This window comes from Haplochromis burtoni, unplaced genomic scaffold (genome assembly GCF_018398535.1).
Source record: "Haplochromis burtoni strain Fernald_Lab_line unplaced genomic scaffold, NCSU_Asbu1 Contig_138, whole genome shotgun sequence".
Lineage (NCBI taxonomy): Eukaryota > Metazoa > Chordata > Actinopteri > Cichliformes > Cichlidae > Haplochromis > Haplochromis burtoni.
Window position 1 is genome coordinate 1213284 of NW_024582499.1, and position 19727 is coordinate 1233010.

Consider the following 19727-nt stretch of genomic DNA (forward strand, 5'->3'; position numbering starts at 1 on the left):
GTGATTTTTTATTTCTGTGGTCTTGGAGGAGTAAAACTGAGTTGCCAGCTTGCTTCTAAACCATACAGAAAGTGGTGTCCCCAAAGGGTGGGAGTTAAGATATGCGACCCCAAACGGGACTTAAGCGAGTATGTGTGTGTGTGTGTGTGTGTGTGTGTGCTTACTGTGACTGTATCCTGCTGTGTTTAATGAAGGAGGAAGTTCCTGTTCTGTGGTACAATGAGCTGTTTTTACTGTCTCTGTGTTTCCATTTCCTCCCCTTGTGCTGCTCTTCCTTCCTTTTCCCCTCTATTCTTGGCTCTTTCTGTCCATCTGTCTGTATCATTCTGTCTGTCTGAGGCAATATTTTATTAAAACAGCACAAAATCATACATTCAAGGAAATGTCACATGTGCGGATTATAGTATCCTCCTTTTTTTTTAGACTATTTGATTTTGATATTCAGAAAAAAAAACCCATCCAAAAATTGTCTTGTAATAAAAACAAACTGATCTCAGTGGTTGGATTGACTCATCCATCCACTGGAGGTATTGATTCATTTATCTGTTTCTATGTGGTTCTTGTTATTTAACAGCTGCTGATTCCCAGTTTGACTCTCTAGTCAACCTTGGATTGTTCTGTTTGCCATGTTACAGAAGCGTTTTCAGGACTTGTGCTGCTATTTATTTTAACATCACGTAGTTTGAGCCTCTGAGTGTCTCAGAAGTTTTTTCTCTGACTATATTTGTCTCACTTTTTTGCTCTGATGCAGTTTTGCTGTCTTCTGTGATGGATGAAAGTCTCCTGTACTTTAAAGTGTGTTAGGGGAACTTTGGGCCCTCATGCTCTACCTTGGGTAGATGGGCTGTTGCATTGAATGCCAGTTTTTTTTAATCCATCCATCCTTCCTTCCTTCCTTCCTACCTGGGATTGGGTCGTGGGGGCAGCAGCTCAAACCCAGACTTCCCTTTCCTCCACCTCCTCCTCGGGAGAACATCGAGGTGTTCCCAGGCCAGCCACGAGATGTAATCTCTCCAGCGTGTCCTGGGTCTCCAGGTAGTCAGTCAGGGATTGGTCCGCCAGATCCTCCTTACTTGACTGCCTTCTGACACACACTATCGACCCCCTTTACCAGGACAGCCCTACCAGGCTGTCCTGGTAAATGTTACACTTAATGTGTGCTGTTCCTTTAAATGTTGGGCTCAAAATTATATTTTAAATATTGGATTTTTATACGTTACACCCGTACTTTACATGCCGTTGTACTCTTCATTTAAATGTTGAACTGTTCCTTTTAATGGCCGCTGTCAGTGTTCAGATTACAGACTGAAATAATGTGGTGTCACTGCCTCACACTGAAGATTATACAGTCTGTATGTGTGTGTGTGTGTGTGTATAATTGGTATCTTGGAGTGCAGCTGTCTTCATTCACCAGCATCTGTTACACCCCCAACTTAGAAACACACACACACACACGCGCGCGCGCGCACACACACACACCAGGACATTAAATCATTCCTTCAGTTTGAGTGCACACATTCAGAGCTGCAGACGACACAAGCAGCACGTGAATGTAACAAAGGCAGTAATGAATAAGTGAGAGTAGTGGTGCACGTGTGGCGGCATCGCAGGTGTGTTTCATGTTTGGAGTTTAGATTGTTGCCATACGTATTTACAACCAGATTTGCTTTAGGCTGCTGTGTAACATGTAAACAAAGAGCAGAATGACGCTGTAGTGGAAGGTGAAGGTGTGAGAGTGCAGGTATGGATCACATGACAACACACGGCGTAAACACAGCTTGAAACTGACCTTTCATGAGTTTCCAACCTGAAACAGAGACTTCTGTGCAAAAAACCTGCATCAAAAAGATGCTGCATACAAGGCTGACTCTGTGTGTGTGTGCGCGCATGTGTGTGTGTGTGCGCGCATGTGTGTGTGTGTTCCATATATGCAGATTATAGCTCTATAATGTCTCAGTTTGCAGAGTTACAACCATCAGATTAACTCCACAGATTAGTGTTTGAAGGCAGGCTGCCTAATCTACTGACTGTGTGTGTGTGTGTGTGTGTGTGTGTGTGTGTGTGTGTGTGTGTGTGTGTGTGTGTGTGTGTGTTTCAGGGGCAGGTTTAATGGGGATTTAAAGGACTGGTGGCCTATTTGGAAGCTTCGGTTTAATTTTTTTTGTGCACCAAAAATAAAAATTGAATGCCGAGTTTGGTTCAGTTTCACAGATCAGATAGAAGCAGCAGAAAGTAGAGGAGCACTCGCTACCACAGCAGGTGCCCTATTTCACAGTTTTAGTGAAAGAAATGTAGCTCTGCACACAGATTTTATGGATTATGTCTTCAGCCATGTGCTACATCTCCAAATTTTCATGAAATTCTGTCTGGTTTTGTGTAATCCTGCAAAACAAAACAAATTTGAACCTGTAAGAAGAACAATAAGATATCAAAATCTGAAACAAGCTTTTATTTAAAGTAATATTTTAGCAATAATTTAGATTCCTGAATGGATAGTTACATTTCTAGAAGAATATTCTTGCTTACTTTCCCCTCTATATGTAGCATGAGTGTTCGTAAATATGAATTTGTGAGTAAACTAATGCAGTGGCAGCACCACTGCATTAGTTTGGTTTGGTGGTTTGAACTCTTGCCTCACAGGAAGTGGGTCCAAATCTTTCGTCCTCCACTGAAAACACCAACTTACTGCTGCCGTTCGTGGTCGAGGACACTTGCACAAGGTTAAATAAAGAAAAAGAGAAAAAGAATTTTATTTTGAAGTCGCACAGCTTCTGAGTTGCTTGATGCAAACGTATTTATCCCTGCCACGCACACACACATGCACAGTGTTGTGATCTCAATCAGCAGTGGCACAGAATCTCCTCCTCTCATCTGGAGCCCTGCACAGGCAGTCAGCCTGATAACTATCGAGGAGCGAGAAGAGCAAAGGAGGAGGAGTTGTTTTAATTAAAATGAATTAATTCATCATTGATGTGAACATTTAACAAAAAACTCATGCAGACAACGCACAAAGTGGTGCACAAACATTCACCAGAGTGCGGGAAATGAAGCAGAGGATGCTCAAAATTTAACATGATGGGCAAGAGTAGGCATATCGAGCCAAACACACACAATCGTGTTTTCATGTCTTTGTGGGGACATCTAATTGACATAATGCTTTCCCTAACCCTTGCCATCAAAAATTAATGCCTAACCATAACGTAACTGTAACCTTGACCCTAAAACCACATTTTGAGCCTCAAAAGCACCTTCAAACTTGCAGGGGGCGGGGTTTTGTCCCCATAAGGGTTGTTGGTCCCCACATAAATATGTAAACATGTACAGACATACACACAGAGCACTTTCAAGCACGGAAATGTTTCTCGCTTTAAGCTCTCATATCAGTGCATCAAGTTTCCCTCTCTTTAATTGATTAAACATTTTTTAGCTGCACCAGAGTCTTCTGCAGGAGGTCCGGGTGGATGGAGGATAAACAGGAGGAGGTCAAGTGGAGCTGCGTACGCTCAAAGGCAGAAGTGTTCATTGTTTTTGTGACGTTTGTTAAATGGTGCATGCACGGCATCCACTTTCATAGATCTTTGGTGTCAAGTCTTTGGTGAATTAGTCACTGGCGGAAATGAAAACAGAAAGGAAACAGCTAAATTTGACCTAATGTGAAACCGAGACTCACTGAAGAAGTTTACAGATCCAAAAATGTAGTGACAAGTAAAAGTGATGAAAATGCAGTTACACGCATGTGTAGCTAGAAGAAGTGTTCAAGCATGGTCTGATATGTGTGTGTAAGGTTCAATGTTTGCATGCTGATTAACCACACATCAGTAATAAGCGGTTAGACATTGTGGTCACGGTTGAATTGCATTTTCCTCAAAATGTGCTCACAGCTGCTTCTCAGCTCTACAGAGGCACCTTTGTCACAGAATACCAGCGTGTCAGTGACGAGCCTGCAGCCTGTTGTTCCCACATTAAAGCACATCTGAGCTGTTAGTTATGAAAATATTTGCAGATGAGTCTCCGTTAGCTGATGATGCAACGCTCAGAAACACTGTCAGTCAGGGTCGGGGCTCCCGCGGCGCCCCTTCCTAACATTCTCTGGGTCTGGCTCCTCATTTCCCTGCAGAGTTACACGACTTACAACATCTCAACCACCCCCTCTTGTTAATGAGATGAGCTCCACATCTGCAAGTTTAATCCAAACCTGAGAAACCTTCAGCACGGAGTCTTATAAACTGTTGAACCGGTTTGTCCAGTTTATTTAGAGAAGTGTGTGAGCAGCAGGACTCTGACCCAAACTGCCTGATGAAAGATCCGACAGTTTACAGACACGCTGCTGCTTTATCTCAGATCTGCTGCCTGCTACAGAGGGCTGCACATGAAACGCGCGAGGCTTCGAGACGAGATACAAGAAACGCAGGAGGATTCGAAAACAGAGACGCAGGGAGATAAAAGATAAGAAGATAAAACGAAGAGATTAAACACTAGAATAAAAATCACAGAACAGTGGAAGATCTAAATAAACCAAAGGCACCGACGCAGAATGAAAGTCTGGTTCTGGTGAAGAGCCAGGGTCGGTCTCTCATCCAGGATGAGGTTTCTCATCAGCTGCTCTCTTCTCCTCCGCTTGCTTGAAAGTTTAGAGGTGTGAATGAGGATGTTTGTCAGTTTCTGAAAGGCAGAGATTTTGTAGAAATGTGTGATTTTCACAGTAATGAGCCCTTGTGGTTTTCTCAGAGGTGATAGTGGTCAGAGCGAGGTGACAATTTTCAAGCATCACAAGTTGAAAATGTGACAGCTGCATTGTCAGAGTTTTTCTGAGTATTGCTCAGCCACTGCCTTCATATTAGACATAAAAGAAGAAGTCTGGGAGTCGTAATGAAGCATATCTGCTGACCTCATGGAGACGGGTATCGCGTTTCATTATAATTATTATAGAACATATAGAGAGAAATGTGTCTTTATGCTTTAATTCAGCTACACCTGGTCAGCAGGAAACATAAATGCATACAGGAGAACAACCACAGGGAAGACGAGAGAAGTAAAATGTAAGACACGGGAGGTAAAGTGGAAATTCAAAATCCACTTTTTAAAAATCCAGGCAGCCGTCGTGGACATAGAGGCAGCCAGTGAAAAGAAAAAACTCGGGCATAAAATCAATTTTAAAAAGAGAGAAATCAGACACAAAGAGCACAATAGGGATGGTAGGAACTGCTGACCACTGTTCTTCAAATGTTACACACACACACACACACACACACACACACACACACACACACACACACACACACACACACACACACACACACAAAGTGAGCAGGAACAAACAAATCTGGTGCAACGACATACTTTACCTGGATGGGTCGTTTCGGCCCTGAGTAGTGCTTGCAGATGTAACTTTCTGCATTAGCAGGAAATAGACAACAACCCTTTGATCAGATGAGGATTTTAGCAGCAGGACATTTGTAAAGTCAACCCGAAGCTATAAAAATGCATCTATACCCACCGATTTAACAGGTCTCCTACTGTGATGATGTGCTGTTCAATAATGATCAATATCACGGTGGAGCTTCAGCTGGACGGGCTGTTTCTGCCTGCTCGGCAGCTTCTTACAACCGACGCTATTTTTCTTTATCAATTAGTGCACCCTGGAGTTCATGTGGAGCCCATCTGTATACTCCAGGGCCATGAAGCAGTGAGGGAGGAGGATAGATGGGTTTATTTTGACACACCTTCATCTGTTCAAAGAAAGACTTCACCTTATTGGCTCCTCGGAAAAAGTCCTGACAGATAAGAGTCTGCTTTAAGTTCATCAAGTTTTTATTCAGTGGATTTCCAGCATCAACAGATCAGCCTCTGTTAGTGAGTAACAAGGCGTCTTCGTCTGGATCACCTGTGGTGGTGAGGAGCACCGCGAGGATCTTTACTAGGTCCAGCTTCCTTCCTTGTATGAATTCTTTGGTTCCTATTTGTAGAAAGTCTCAGATCTTTTTGTTTTCATGGAGATGACACCCAGCTATACTTTAAGTTTTTTTTATTAGTTTCCCTTTCACCACATTGTTGTTACTCTAACCATGATGAAACAGGTCTGCTAACCTCAACAGAGTGTTTATTTCTACCCAGAATGGATCTGTTCTCTAAACTGCAGCAGGTTATTTTTTTTTTAGCCCCAAACCATCCATTTACCACAGCACTGTCACATAAGGAAGAGTTAATTACTGGTTTTAACGGTTTACCTCTTGCTGGTTTGCTGCAGCGGATCCCCTGAGAGTAATAAAACACCAATGTGGTGCATCAGGTTGGAGGACGTGTCAGTGGTTAATGAATAACATAGTGCTTTCCTCTGGTTTCTGTGGCATTTTCAGATTGTTGTTTGGAGCTCAGCATGTGTGACGGTCGAGCTTCTTCTTTCTTTTGTGAAAATAAAACCCTTTACCGGAGTTAGCGGGCGAATCTGAGGCTACCACAGCAACAACCTGGGAAACCCTCCATTATTAAACATTACTGAACAGGTTGTTGTGTAGCTCCCCACCATATAACCCAGTATATACCAGTCTCCATGTGTGTTCTGGCTCGTTGGACTTTGGGGCTGTATAAAACTGTTTAAGTGGCAGGGAAAACCCTGGATTTTGACTTCCGTAAACTTCCTGCTGCTGAACACTGGGCTGAATGTGAACACTGGGCCGAGTGACGAAAGAGCTGATATTTTACTCTGACGGATGAATGCATGCATGAGTGAATAGCCTCTGTGTTTGTCGGAGACCTTCTGACCTCACTACGGGATCACTTCCTCTGACGCTGGTGCTGTTTGATATCGCTACCAGGCCGACTGTAAACCAGTCACATGTGCAGAGTAAGACGCCGACCTCGTGTAGAACCTGAAACGCCATCAGTCGGCATCTTCTGCTCTTTTAGCCTCTTTCAGCTCCTGTTTTTGGTTCTGTGTTTACTATTAGAACCCAGAGACATGATCTGAAAACCTCTTTAGCCTGCCTGAACTGCAAAATCCACATTCACAACAAATACGTAATGTTGCATTTCAGAGAGATATTTCAGCTTTAATTGCACCACTTTTAATTAAACAGACTATAAACTGTGTTTATTATCCCACTGTATTTAATGACAGTGTGAAAACAGATTTAATTGTTATAGTAGCAAAGCTGCAGACAATTATGAGCTGATTCTGCAGCTCTGCTCTTTACAGCGAGTCATCCCTTTGTTCAGCTGTCCAGCTACAACTGTACAGCTCTGCCTCACTCTTGGCGGTGTTTTATGGAGAAACGTCTATAAAAAGCCACATGCAGCAAACAACTGACAGACAGAGACGAGCTGCTGAATATAATGGAGACTTTAGTATTCTGCAAAAAACAAACAGAAATGTAAGTTTCCTTGAAGTATAAAAATTAGCATAAAAGAGCATTAAGTATGAAGGTGTGTGCACGAAAAAGAAAAATTGCAATCCAAACAAACAGCCAACAAAAAGGCTCGATATGGAGCCTCGTATGAACAATAAACTGTGTGAAATAAAAGTTAATGATCCTCCAGGCTGGATTATTTGTCTTTAAAGTCGCCTCCGTTCAGGAGTTTATATCACAAAACAAAGAAAATTCCTCACATTGTCGACAGTAATCCTTAAAGCGTGACTTTACAAGCTGCTGAGTCTTGAAATAGAACAAATCTACAACATCTGTCTCTGACTTCAGCTCAGCTTAAGGACGAACATCTTCAAAGAAAAACGCGAAAACATGAATAAGACATGAACTCTCCAAAAAATTAACTTCATGTACGCTTCCTGTTGTTAAAATCTGAAACAAACGGACTCTTAAGATCAGATTTTATTGCTGTAAGAGGGAGTGAAGGCTGGATTTATCAGCAGCGAGGACACTGATCCTCAAAAAGAGACAATGACAACACAAACACACGGCAGGGTCGTAATCCCTGGTTTTTGTCTTCAAGGTCAGCGAATGCCTCAGCTGGCTCTGCGCTGTCGGTCGTCCTTCATTCTTTTTAAAGCGCCTGACAGCGACAGACCGAAGCTGCTTTAGTGCTTCAGCGTTTGTGACCTGATGACTGTGTTTGATTAACAGGGGGCGGAGCCGCAGGCTGTGTTCATTAAAGGACAGGTTCAGTTTTTAAAGTCAGTCTTAAATTGACTGCGAAGGGTTGGAGGTGGGAGGTTTTTCCTCGGCCTGTTCACACACATGTAGATATTAACCTCAGCTGAAGATGCCAAAATACTTATGACACTCACACTTATGATTCACCTAGAGGGCAAGTATTGGTGAGCAGCTGTCGGAGAATCTCCCTTTTCCCAGTTTGGATTAAACTGGTGAAGCATCCAGTCTCAAAGAGAAGTTCTCAGTGCACTTTAGCCCAAGTCCTCTTTAAATGTGCTGATGTCAGATCTCGGGTGTGTGCAGGTTAATAAGCGAGAAGCGTCTGTATTGACGAGGACAGATGAGCAGGAGCAGCTCGGTCTATAGATCATCAATCAATAGCTGCGGTGATTGATTAGCTGTACACTCCACGTAGCTCATTAACTCATTATAGGCTCCGGCAGGCAAACAGGAAGTGATTCATTGCTTGACCTCACAGTTGGCCTTGAAGGCAGATGGCTGATGAAGAGCCAATAAAGGAGTAATCCACCCAAAACACGAGACTGTGGGCACACGGCCAGGAGATGCAGGAGACACTTTGACAGGGTGAACACGCCTGTTTCCATGGTTTCCTAGCTCGAATGATGACAGAAACCTTTAGGGACTTTAGACCCTCAGGGGCCCGCAGCCGCTGTCTGCTTTGCCCCGATGACAGCTCTGACATCTCAGACTGCGGACGGGGAAATGTCTGTGATTACACATGAAAATAATGCCGAAACCACTGATTTATCAGGGAGCCGATCAATAATTCATCTGCGGTGCTGACAATTGTTATTGATTAACACCTGAACCCCGGGGGTCAGATAAACCTGCTGGATGTGAGAGTGGGAGTTTGTCAACATGTTGACCAAGAGAAAAAAAGTCTTCTGCCTCAAGTTGAATGAAACTTCATTTCACTAACGGAGACGGATACTCATAGACTGTATATGAAAGATGGATGCAGCCACTGTGACGTCACCAACTGCTTTCTGAAAGCCTCAAATCCTTTTTTTATGAAAGAAAGCTGCCTGCTTGTTTATCCCTCTCTCTGACCCTAGTATGACCATAGTTTTCAAAAATGAACTTTGTGTTTTATCTAGTATAATGTGACACTTGCGCCCATAAAGTCAATTTTACTGAGGCCAAAGAGCGCGGGAGCCCAGGAGCAGTTTCCCTTCTATACAACTGGAAGTCTTCTTTCAACCAGAGGAGTCGCCCCCTGCTGGTCATAAAAGAATACAAGTTTAAGGAACTGAGTTCAATTTTCAGACTGTTTAACACCTGTTTATATGTTTCTTCTAGTGCGATCGTTCCGTCCGTCGGGCTGCACGGTGTCAACGCGTCAGGGCGGTTAGCTTGTTAACGCGTTAGCGCCGTCCAATCCCACTCATGGGGCGATCCACGCTAACTTGATAACTGAGATTTGGGGCGTTAACGCGGTAATGGCATTAACGTCATTTTAAAGAGATTAACGCTGACAGCACTAGTTTCTACTGTTTTATCACCTGTTTTACTCCACACAGGGCCAAAACTTTAAAAAATTAGCATCATGTTGTATTCAATAAGACTTTAAAGTAAAGGCTGAGTCCATAAACTCAGAATTGTGTTTGCAGAGCTTATAAATCAGGTGAGTCATTTTCCCATAGACTTCCATACAAACTGATCTGATTTGAAGCCAGAGAGGTCACCCCCGGCCGTTAGAAGAAAAATTGGGATTAACGCACTTCACATCTGTGCTGATGTACATCTTTGTTTGTGTTCCTCCAGAACGTCCTCCTGATGAAGAAGGTTCCTCTTCCTCACAGCTCAGTTTCTACATCACAGCAGCAGGTTGCCTCAACAGGTTGGTGCGGCTCTAATCTCTGTCTTCTGATAAGTCCGGATGTCCTCACCGGTGACCTCACAGGCAGCTGCCACATGGCTCCTGATGATGTCATCATTCTTGAACATCACTGAGACTCAACGCTTGCCCCGTAGAGTTGCCTTTGTGTGATATTCTGCTGCTTATTGTGTCTGTATTGCATTTCACACCTGAAGCCTTGAACCTTTCTCAACTGACGGAGCTGCACGTGAGAACGAGTTGGACGTTAAACAGTCTCTAACCTGCCAGCTCGCTGCTACAAAGTCCATGTGATGCTTGATTGTGCCCATGTGAGAGTACCGCAGCTAATTGTTCAGTTAATTCACAGCGAGTGAGTGGGCGTCGTGTGTGCTGCCTCTGCGCCCTCGCCTAAACCAAACGGATTAGAAACGAGAACGAGTCGGAAGTGGACTATTTCCTGCTGCGCGCTGCACATTAGAAACGACAACTGTGGAATAAGTCCTGACCTGATTGTTCCGACGCCGAAGTTCACGTGTGAAAACGGCTTATTACAGTCGCTGGGAGTTCAGTGATAGATGGAGGATGCAGTGATCTAATTAGTTGGTACAGAGAATCTGCAGATTCAGGATCAGTGACCCAAAGATCATCAGAGAGAGTTACTGCAACAGAAGAGCCATTGTTACCAGGGCGCCTCTCTCTCTGTGTTCCTGTGTCTCTCTCCCTCTCGTAGGGTAGTCAATCGCGTGATTAATCAAACTTTTGCGTGATCAGGTTTCAGCTGCCTTGCTGTTGAAATGAGTTTCTGCAGATTACAGACAGGAAAATTCAGACAGATGACTTTAATAAAAGAAACATTTCTACGGCCATAAATTCACCCAAAATTAAATTCCACATTCAGCTGTGTCATAAGAACATATTTTTCATTTCCGTCTCCTGTCTCTCATACAGCTATATCTGTATCCATATCTATAAACACAGATGTATTTCCCGTCATGTGTTAGTTTGCGTTAACCTAATTTATTTCACTGATTGTTAAACGAAACGACCCCGAAGATAAATAAAGCTGAATTAGATTTTTTGATTTTTATCTGGGACACGTCGCCTCGCTGCATCGCGCGCACACATTTCCCCCCAATTACTGCGTGTCACCTTTCACCTCCTCCTCCCCTCCCCCCTCATTCATTACTCCGCCTGGTTGGTTCGTCTCTGTACAAGCTGCTTTTCACGCTCTCTAAACCTGCCCCCTCCTCTCACCCCCACCTCCCCCTTCATCACGTACCTCTCCCCTCCTCCCGCTACTCCTCGACCCATCCTCCGCCCCCTTTAAAGCCTCTTCACTCGTCCTTCATCTTTTGTTTCTGCTGCAAAGCCTTACCTGGGAAAAAACACACGCACCCCGAAATATCATATCTTATCTCATGCCGACGTCTCGAGGAGGGCTGCGCTGTGAAGTTTGACATAGCCAGCTTTCTTTTGTGTTGGCTGCCTATACAAAACCTAAAACTCCAATCAGAGATAATGGGTATCACATCAGCGGTTATCAACTTTCTTTGTTACCCCAGGCTTTCTTCCTCAGGCTCACATAAAAGAGGGCTTTTGATGCATCAATTGACTCTTTGCACAGCAAATATCTACACTGGTGCAGAGAAAAGACGAGATAGCAGGATGCTGGCAGAAAATAGTTACCTCTGTAAATTCATATATGAATATATTTTTTCTATTATTCATTGGATTCAGTGATGCTGATCATGTCTAATGAGAAACTGCATGAAGGCCCTTTGAGTGCCTGCAGACTGATTCCCAGCAGTTAACAAAGCTCTAAAACTAGAAATATTTAAACATGCTCACAAGAAGTGCATTTAGCTGGTTTTAGCTATAATAACAGCTGCAAATCAACACTAAACATGACATATATTTAAGCTCTTTTTATTTTTTTTCCCATTCTGACCTGCATGCATGCAAACTCCTGAGGGAATCCTGAGGGAAAAACAAGCTGCAGCCTCCTCGTGACTATGAAAAATCAGTGGTGACTGCACTGACGTTTTCGCAATTAGTTGTGGCGACCGCCTGGTTCATAAACAGGAGTGTGCAACACGCCCAAGACCTGGGCGAGCACTTGCACTAACACGTTGATTCTGCAGATTGGTTGGTGGGAGGCAACCTGACTCCAAACAATCAGACAGTTTGATGAAAACTTGCAAATAAATGCAGACAGATTGCGAACATATTTGGAATCTATCTAGGCAAGGAAATCCCAAAAAGTTGATTCTGTTCATCTGGATGAACCGTTTTCAGTAGCAGAAACGTACCAACGGGCCAATGGACACTTTCAATGATGAAGATGTGCACTTTCTGGATGGACGCGGAGTCAAGGAGGCCATTTACGTGAAAAGGGAAAGACCATCTCTGAATCAAGGAGGGAGCCTAAGAGTACATCTTTCACCATCTTACAATGCTGTGATTGCAGCCATTCCCCAACACACTGTGAATGGTACTCATGGCCATTGATCAATGGTCATGGCAATTTGCATATTAGTGATCAAAAACCTGACCTCACAGTCCATTGTTCCCTCAGTGGTGCTAGTTTCAGTTATTGTGCAAATGTACTGTTTAAAAGATTGGGGAAACCTGCAGTCAGCTGAGACTGAAGACGTCACTTGGATGAGTGACGAAACGTTTCTTTGTCCAGATGAACAGAATCAACTTTTTGGGATTTCCTTGCCTGGATGATTGAGCATCTACATGGAACCACAGTAGGCCAGGTGTAAAGATCCCTTTATGAAATATTGAAAACTCTGACTTTAGTCTCAGTGTACTTCAAGAATCTATTCATTTTTCTTCATGTCTACATCAGATGTTTTAGGATGCACGAGCAAGTAGCAAAGTTTTGAATTTCAAGTTAGCAAGTTTCAAGTTTTTTGTTTTGTTCCCATGGGTGTTATCTCCACTGTGATTGGCTCAATTTATTTTTTATTTGTCCAGTTTATTAGCAAGATTGCTCAAGAAGTTGTGTGTGGGTGGATGGTATCCAGAGCTCGGCCCACCATCATGAACTTTTAGAGTTGTTTCAGACCGGGATCCAGAAGCAGGAATCTTGAAGGAAAAATTTAATATTTTTTTATCCCTCCTTTCATCCTTTGAGGTGAAATATCTACTACTAACCCAAATATGATTCTGAATCGAGGGTGTAGAGAGACTTTCCAGCCTTGGTGGAGGTATGTGTCTGTTGTTGTTTGTTGAACAGCTGCTGAAACTAATGGAAAAGCTGAGAACATGAGTGTGTGGCTCAGTGAGGACACAGTCCTGCAGTGGATTATTTAGAAAAAGAGAGCAGGCTATAATTGGTCGCATGTTTTATTTCCTTTGTGTGACTGGCAGTAAATTGTCGAGTGGACGGATTTTAAATGGCCTTTAAATAACGAGTGTTTGTTTGAGACGTTAATGCAGAAATATAAAATCACATCATGGACGCTGCTGCACCAGCTGGCCACACACACGGCCGTTCTCCTATCTTTGCGAGGACCCTCAGGCACACACTGCACTCCTGGGACACTCGGGGCCCGGATTATACTGGGTTGCGGATGCACACACGGACAGCTGCAGGCACAACGGACGGGTGGTTGCTCTTATTATATGCACTTTCTGGTCTGCTTGGAGAACGCGTTACTTATATGCAGAGTTGGGTGGCGGCAATGCAGACAAGTCTACACAACAACAGCGACAATGTGAAGTTCGCAGACAACCGCACAAAAGCCCGATGACTTAATTTAGCCCACGAGTGCGGAAAGTGTGACGCTTTTGTAACCCTGAGCGTAAACCTGCTTCTGCTCCACGGATCTGAACCCTGAGTGGCCCTTTGAGGCCCGTCCCAGAGTGAGGCCTGAACAAAATGTCCCCACAAAGATAGGTAGTAGCTAATCCTGGGGTACGGCTGTGTGTGTTTCTCTTTGTGTGTTTGATTGATGTGATCGGTGTGTGTGTGTGTGTTCAGTAGTGCGTGTGACCCTAAGTATGCGTGTGTGATTAATATTACATGAGGGCTCCTGATGAGAGGTGGACAAACACTCCCAGCTGAGCTCTAACACACACACACACACACACACACACACACACAAATACACACACATGAGTATATCGTCTCACACACACACACACACACACACATGACACACACCACACCATCACGACACACACACACACACACACACACAACACCACTCACACACACACACACACACACACACTGAGTCACTTGAGGTCACACACATGTTTTACCAGCAGAGTGTGTGTCACAGATAAGATGACGGCGATAACAGACACACACACACTCGCGCACGCACCAAGTCTTCACGCTGTCTTCACATCACATTAAACAGTCGGTGGTTACCATGACGACCTGAACACTTTGGGATTCTCACCTGCTGTGACCTGTCAGCTGTGAACCAATCAGGCGACAGAAAACAGAAACTTTCACTCACCTTAGCAGAGACGGTTAGTGTCGAGCCCGAGCCAATCTGATAACGTGAGTCTGCTCGTTGCTCTGCTGCTGGATTTCATTTCTGTGTGGCACAAAAAACCTGACAAAGGAAGAGCAAAGAAGAGCAAACGACATCAAAAAGACATGAATAAGACCGACCTCGGTCCGGAGCAGGGAAATGACGAGCACCTGCTGCAATTTGAAGACTGTGAGAACATGTAGGAGACTAAGCAGCTGGTTCCCATCATGCACTGTGGCTCGCAGTGGGATTGCTGGGCCGCCCACAGCAGCAGCTGATGGAGGAGAATCAAAGAGACGCGTCGGCTGTGGGACATCCTCAGAGAGACGTCCTCAGAGGGACTCTGCTTTCTCTGTGAGACGCTTCATTTCGCTGCAGAGGAGGTTTTACTGAAGAAGGCGGCGTTCCCCAAGCACGCGAAATCTGAGCCCCGAGCCTGTTAATTATGACTCAAATATCTCATAACATGTATAACACGGACAGATAACGTCCGGCTGCCTGCTTTGACAGGAAGTGGCTGCAGCGTTGTCAGATTTTGGCAGCTGTATCCTGTAATCCTGCAGGTAAATTGGTTTTGATTTGTTTCCAGTTGTGAAAGGGCAGTTTTCAGACTGTCAGCGAAACATGAGGCCAACATCCTCAATCAGAGAACTGCAGGTTATATAAGCAGAACAGGAAGTTTATCTTATACCTACCACGCTCTACAAGACTTTGAAAAGACTTGCTATGGTCTGGGAAATTGTCACGTCTAAAGATAATGTGTCGGTTTTTAGTCAGAGAGAAGGCCAAGTCGGAAAAATGTACATTAATATTAGAGAAATCTGAATTTATCAGTCATTAAAGAAAAGAAAAAGACTTTATGCTCACTCTACACCTAACCATCAAAATGAGCTTCCACAAAACTGTCAGGATTTTAATGCCACGATGGAAATTTGTCTGAGACACTAAAAGTGCTTGAAAAGTTTGGTGCAAGGCAGGCATTAGTGTTAGAAATGAGAACGTATACCTCACATTGAGGCGCACACACAGCATGTTTAGATTCTGTGTTACTTCCACTTCCTGAGGATGTCATTGTGTCTGATCTCTATCCAAAATAAACCACGAGAAACCCACAGAAAGTTCTGACTCTGCCTGAGAATCTTTTAGTATTTAAGTTTTCTTCAGCATCAAAGTGAACAGAGATAGATGTCTGAAGATTCACGATGCACTTCAGATAGCAGCTGCTCGGCTTTCAGGCTAGAAAAAGTCGCTTCTGTTCAATTAAAGCAGTTCATGAGAAAACATGAACTAAAAAACAGACCAGGAGAAGCTCATCAATAATCAGTCAAATATCTGGAACACTTATTTATATAAAGTGTGTGATTCCACTGGGTTTGGTTGAGATTAGTCCGAATTGATTTAGCAGCAGATTCTCCCCAGTCCTGCTCTGTTTGCATTTTCACTTCATTTAAACTAACACAAAGTTTTGACTAAACAAGTATAATGTAATAATTTCCCACTGCATGTATTGGTGGCTGTTTGTTCCGGTTCCAACAGCAGGAACTGCCTTTGAAGAGCCTCTTTTACTGCTATTTTCGGGGCCGAACAAACGGCCTACTCTGGGGTAAGTACTTCTCTGGGCATAGAAAACTGCTGGGTGGAGGTCGACTTGGAGAAAACGATGACAAGAAGCACCAAATGTATTAGCGGTAGCATTCGTCTCCTCTTCCACTTGACTATCGACAACATAAAACTCACCATTTAGGGGGATGCAACAAACAGCAATGATGCAACTGCATCACAAAGCTGTTGCAAAATCATTTCATCATCAGTTCGATCTGATGGATCCTACTGCACAGCAGTGGAAGCATAAAGTCTAAAAGGGTCGGTTAGAGAGCAGCAGACCTCCAGGCTGAAAAGGAAACCAACACGGAAGTGGAAAAAAGAAGCTGCAGTTCCTCCAATGACCACTTGAGGCTGTTTCTAAAACCAATTAAATCCCCATAGACTCCCGTGTTAACGCTTCCGTAAAGGAGTTGTCATGTGTGCTACTGTGGGGTCTTTACCTTACAGTATAAAGCGCTTTGAGGCCAACTGTTGTGTTGATTTGCTGCTATTTAACAGTCCAACTTTCCTGCAGTGCAAAGGCACCCTCACAAAGATGGATCAGTGCCTTTCTACTCAACATGAGCACTCAAAGTGCTTCCTACTACACGTCTCATTCTCCCAATCGCACAACTCCATGCCTGAACACTTTTTCATCCATGCACACACCCCAATAGATGCACTGGGGACATCTCAGGGTTTGGTATCTTACCTGAGGATACTTCAACATGTGGACCGGGGTAGCCGGAGTAGCTTAACCACACGAGCCACAGCCGTCTCGATAACCGCGTGTAAATAAAACTTAAACCACTTTAAAAATACTCAGAACTCTCGTTTGTGTGAGAAACGTTGAGCTTTGCTGGTCGGTTTCCTTTCAGGTGTAGCAATTATTTTTCATTCTCATAAACTCAGATGCTTGTCTGACGCCTGGTCTGATCGTGTAATAATAACAGAAGTTTGCAGGTGGTGCTGCAGTATGTTGGGGCTGGATTCATGGTTGGACTCCTTCAGCCCACAGCAGCTCACACAGTTGCAGGGGTGTGGCGATACTCTGATTTACTACCTCTCGCCCTCTCTTTCTCTAACTTCACGCTTCAACCTACCTATTAAATATTAATATAAGACCACGCCCCCTCTGACACCACCTAGAAGTGTGGCAGATAAGCCCCGCCCCTTTTATTCCCAGTGGGTCTCTCTCTCTCTCTCTCTCCCCCGCTCTCTTTGAATGTCTCGCTCTCTCTCTCCCTGCTTCCTGTGAATGTCTCTCGCTCTCTCTCTCTCAGAACAATGTGTCGTTCACAATAATGGGATTACAGCCATCTAGCCGGCTGCTCTCCCTCCCTCCCTCTCTCTCTCTCTCCTGTCATCCCCTCTCTCTCTCCATCTGTCTGTTGGTAGTCCTGCGTCCTCCCTCTCTCCCCCTCTCTCTCGCCCGGTGTTCAGGCTCTTTCAGTTCTTGTCGCCTCTTTAATTTTAATTTTCTGGAGGAATGAAAGAAAAACGGACTGTTTCCTGAAAGAAGTAAGTGCCCGTTTCTCTCCCCCTCTCTCACTCCGTCCTCGCTGTGCGCTCCTCTCGCTCGTAGAGGAGGCTTTGATTGACAGCTGACTCTCCTTAATTGCGCCGTTATTTAATTAGTGGAGCAGGAATCAGATCAGTGGCACAGAGCCGTGGACTCTGACCGTCGCTTTCTCTCGCTGTGCGCAGAAGTTTCCCGCAGCTGTGTTTCTTTTGCTCTGAAATGTGTCGCTGACTGTTGAATTCTGTTTTCACGCTGGTTTTATTCCGTGGTAGTGCAGTCACGGCTTCAGTAAAGTGTTCAGAGTGATGAACTTCAGACATGTCAAACAAGAAAGAAAAGAAGCTACAAACGTGAAGCATCTCCCTGTAAACATCTTTTTGTGTCTTCCTCCTGCTGCTGGCAGTTTATTCAGCGCTGTGCGCATAAAGGTGCAGCCGCTGTGTCAAGCTCTGTGACAAAGCTGCCGCTGTTTGAGGGCTTTATTCAATTAAGATGTGGAAGAATTTCCCACGAAAACCCTCCCCTCCACTTAAAAATGTGCCAACCCGAGGATGCACGAGTCCATGTAATGCTGAAATCTGTGTGCTTCTTTGCAGCAGAGACTCATGGTCATGGTCTGTGTCTGAAGTCTCATTTGGGACAAAAATGTTTGACGTGAAACAGATAAAAACTCACCGACAGTGAAATAAAATGGAAACAGTAGATCCTGCAGTTTGAAATGAAAAGTGTCCCCCGTGTGCAGTGATCGGTAACTTAACCCTTCATTATTGTGTCTGAGTTGTGTTGTTTCCTTTGAAAGCTGCTTGACAATGTACACTGTAGAAGAAGTGCGGCGGGTCTCCATCTATCCATCCATTCACCCATCTGTTAGCTCTGCCTGCTTTATCCTTTGGAGAGAGGCAGGGGGGCTGCAGCCTTTTGCAGCTGACATTAAGCGAGAGGTGGGGTTCACCCTGGACAGGTCACCGGTCGATCACAGGGCAAAAATGCAGCATTGCTGCAAAAGTACAACACTGTGCAGTAAAACCCTGGAAATCTTTATTCAGAACAAAATATTTTACAGTAAATTACAAGTAAAACATCAAATTCAGGATGAAGCAGCATTTCAAAGCAAGCAGTCAAAAATGGACCCGCCCCAACCTGTTAGTACAAGTGTCACAGGATTTAAACGCAGTCAGTTTTACCTGAATGCATAGAAACTGGACGTCTATGAACTGTCAGCTCAGTCTGACTCACACACTGCTGTTGTTTCAAAGCCCCTGCCACTTCTCAAAGCAGTTTAGATTGAGTGAAACAGGCCCGTCACTCACAGCTCATCACATGTGGACACTTCTAAAGCATCACGTTAAACGCTCTTGGTGGCTGTCATCATTTAACCTACATGACAAATGCTGCGAAGGGTCTTATTTTAGCCCAAGCATTGAAAGCTGCAGCAACTTTTAAGTTTTCGTTTTGACGGCTGCGTTTGGGCTGCCGGTTATAACATATATATATTTTAAATAGTGAGGGCAGACAAACCAAAAAGCAACCAACACGCGTGGCATCTTGCGAGCATCGTCCCTCTCAGTGAGGAGTGTCCAAATGTAAAACGTGGGTGGCAAGCCAGCGGTGCTTTCCAAAGCCTCAGAAAGTTTGTGTCTGATTCTCAGCTGTGAGTAAAAGTGAAACACATTTGTGGGTAAAAACAAGATCAAAACAAAAACATGCAAGTTATCCACTCCTGACAGGCAGACTTATGTCACACTCGCCCCTCTATGTGTGAACACCGCACAGTGCAGCGTTCACACGGGGACGTGAACGCTGCTCCAAACCTGCTGAACAACAGCAAAGCTTCTCGTACCGTCTTATGAAGCGCTTTAATTAAACTGAACCAGCTCGTGACGTGGACCTGCAGGGCCCCGAGAGAGACACACAGAGCCGGACAATAAAACCTCGAGTTAATAACTGAATAAAACTGTCTGTTTCTCAAAGGATCCTTTAACATCTTTACAAATGAAGGTCAGTTAACCAGCTTTATGGGCTCATTAGACAATAACAGCCCCGCCCTGTGTGGCAAAAACAGCAGAAGCAATGAATCAAAGAATAATTAACCATATTGTCTGATCGGTCTTGTCACGTTCTTTGCTGGGGTGTGATTTTTGAGGCGAAAGGTTGCAGAGTTTGGCAGAATAATTAAT

General features: G+C 44.2%; 1 protein-coding gene across 5 annotated transcripts in view; it reads left to right on the top strand.

Annotated features, from left to right (window-relative positions):
• Positions 1-19727, top strand: part of plxnb3 (plexin B3) — a gene marked incomplete at its 3' end in the record, with an annotated part of 88624 nt that overhangs the window by 20871 nt on the left and 48026 nt on the right. Inside the window, 1 exon segment of one of the 5 annotated variants that reach the window (XM_042224455.1) lies at positions 9894-9969. 5 annotated transcript variants of the gene reach the window in all.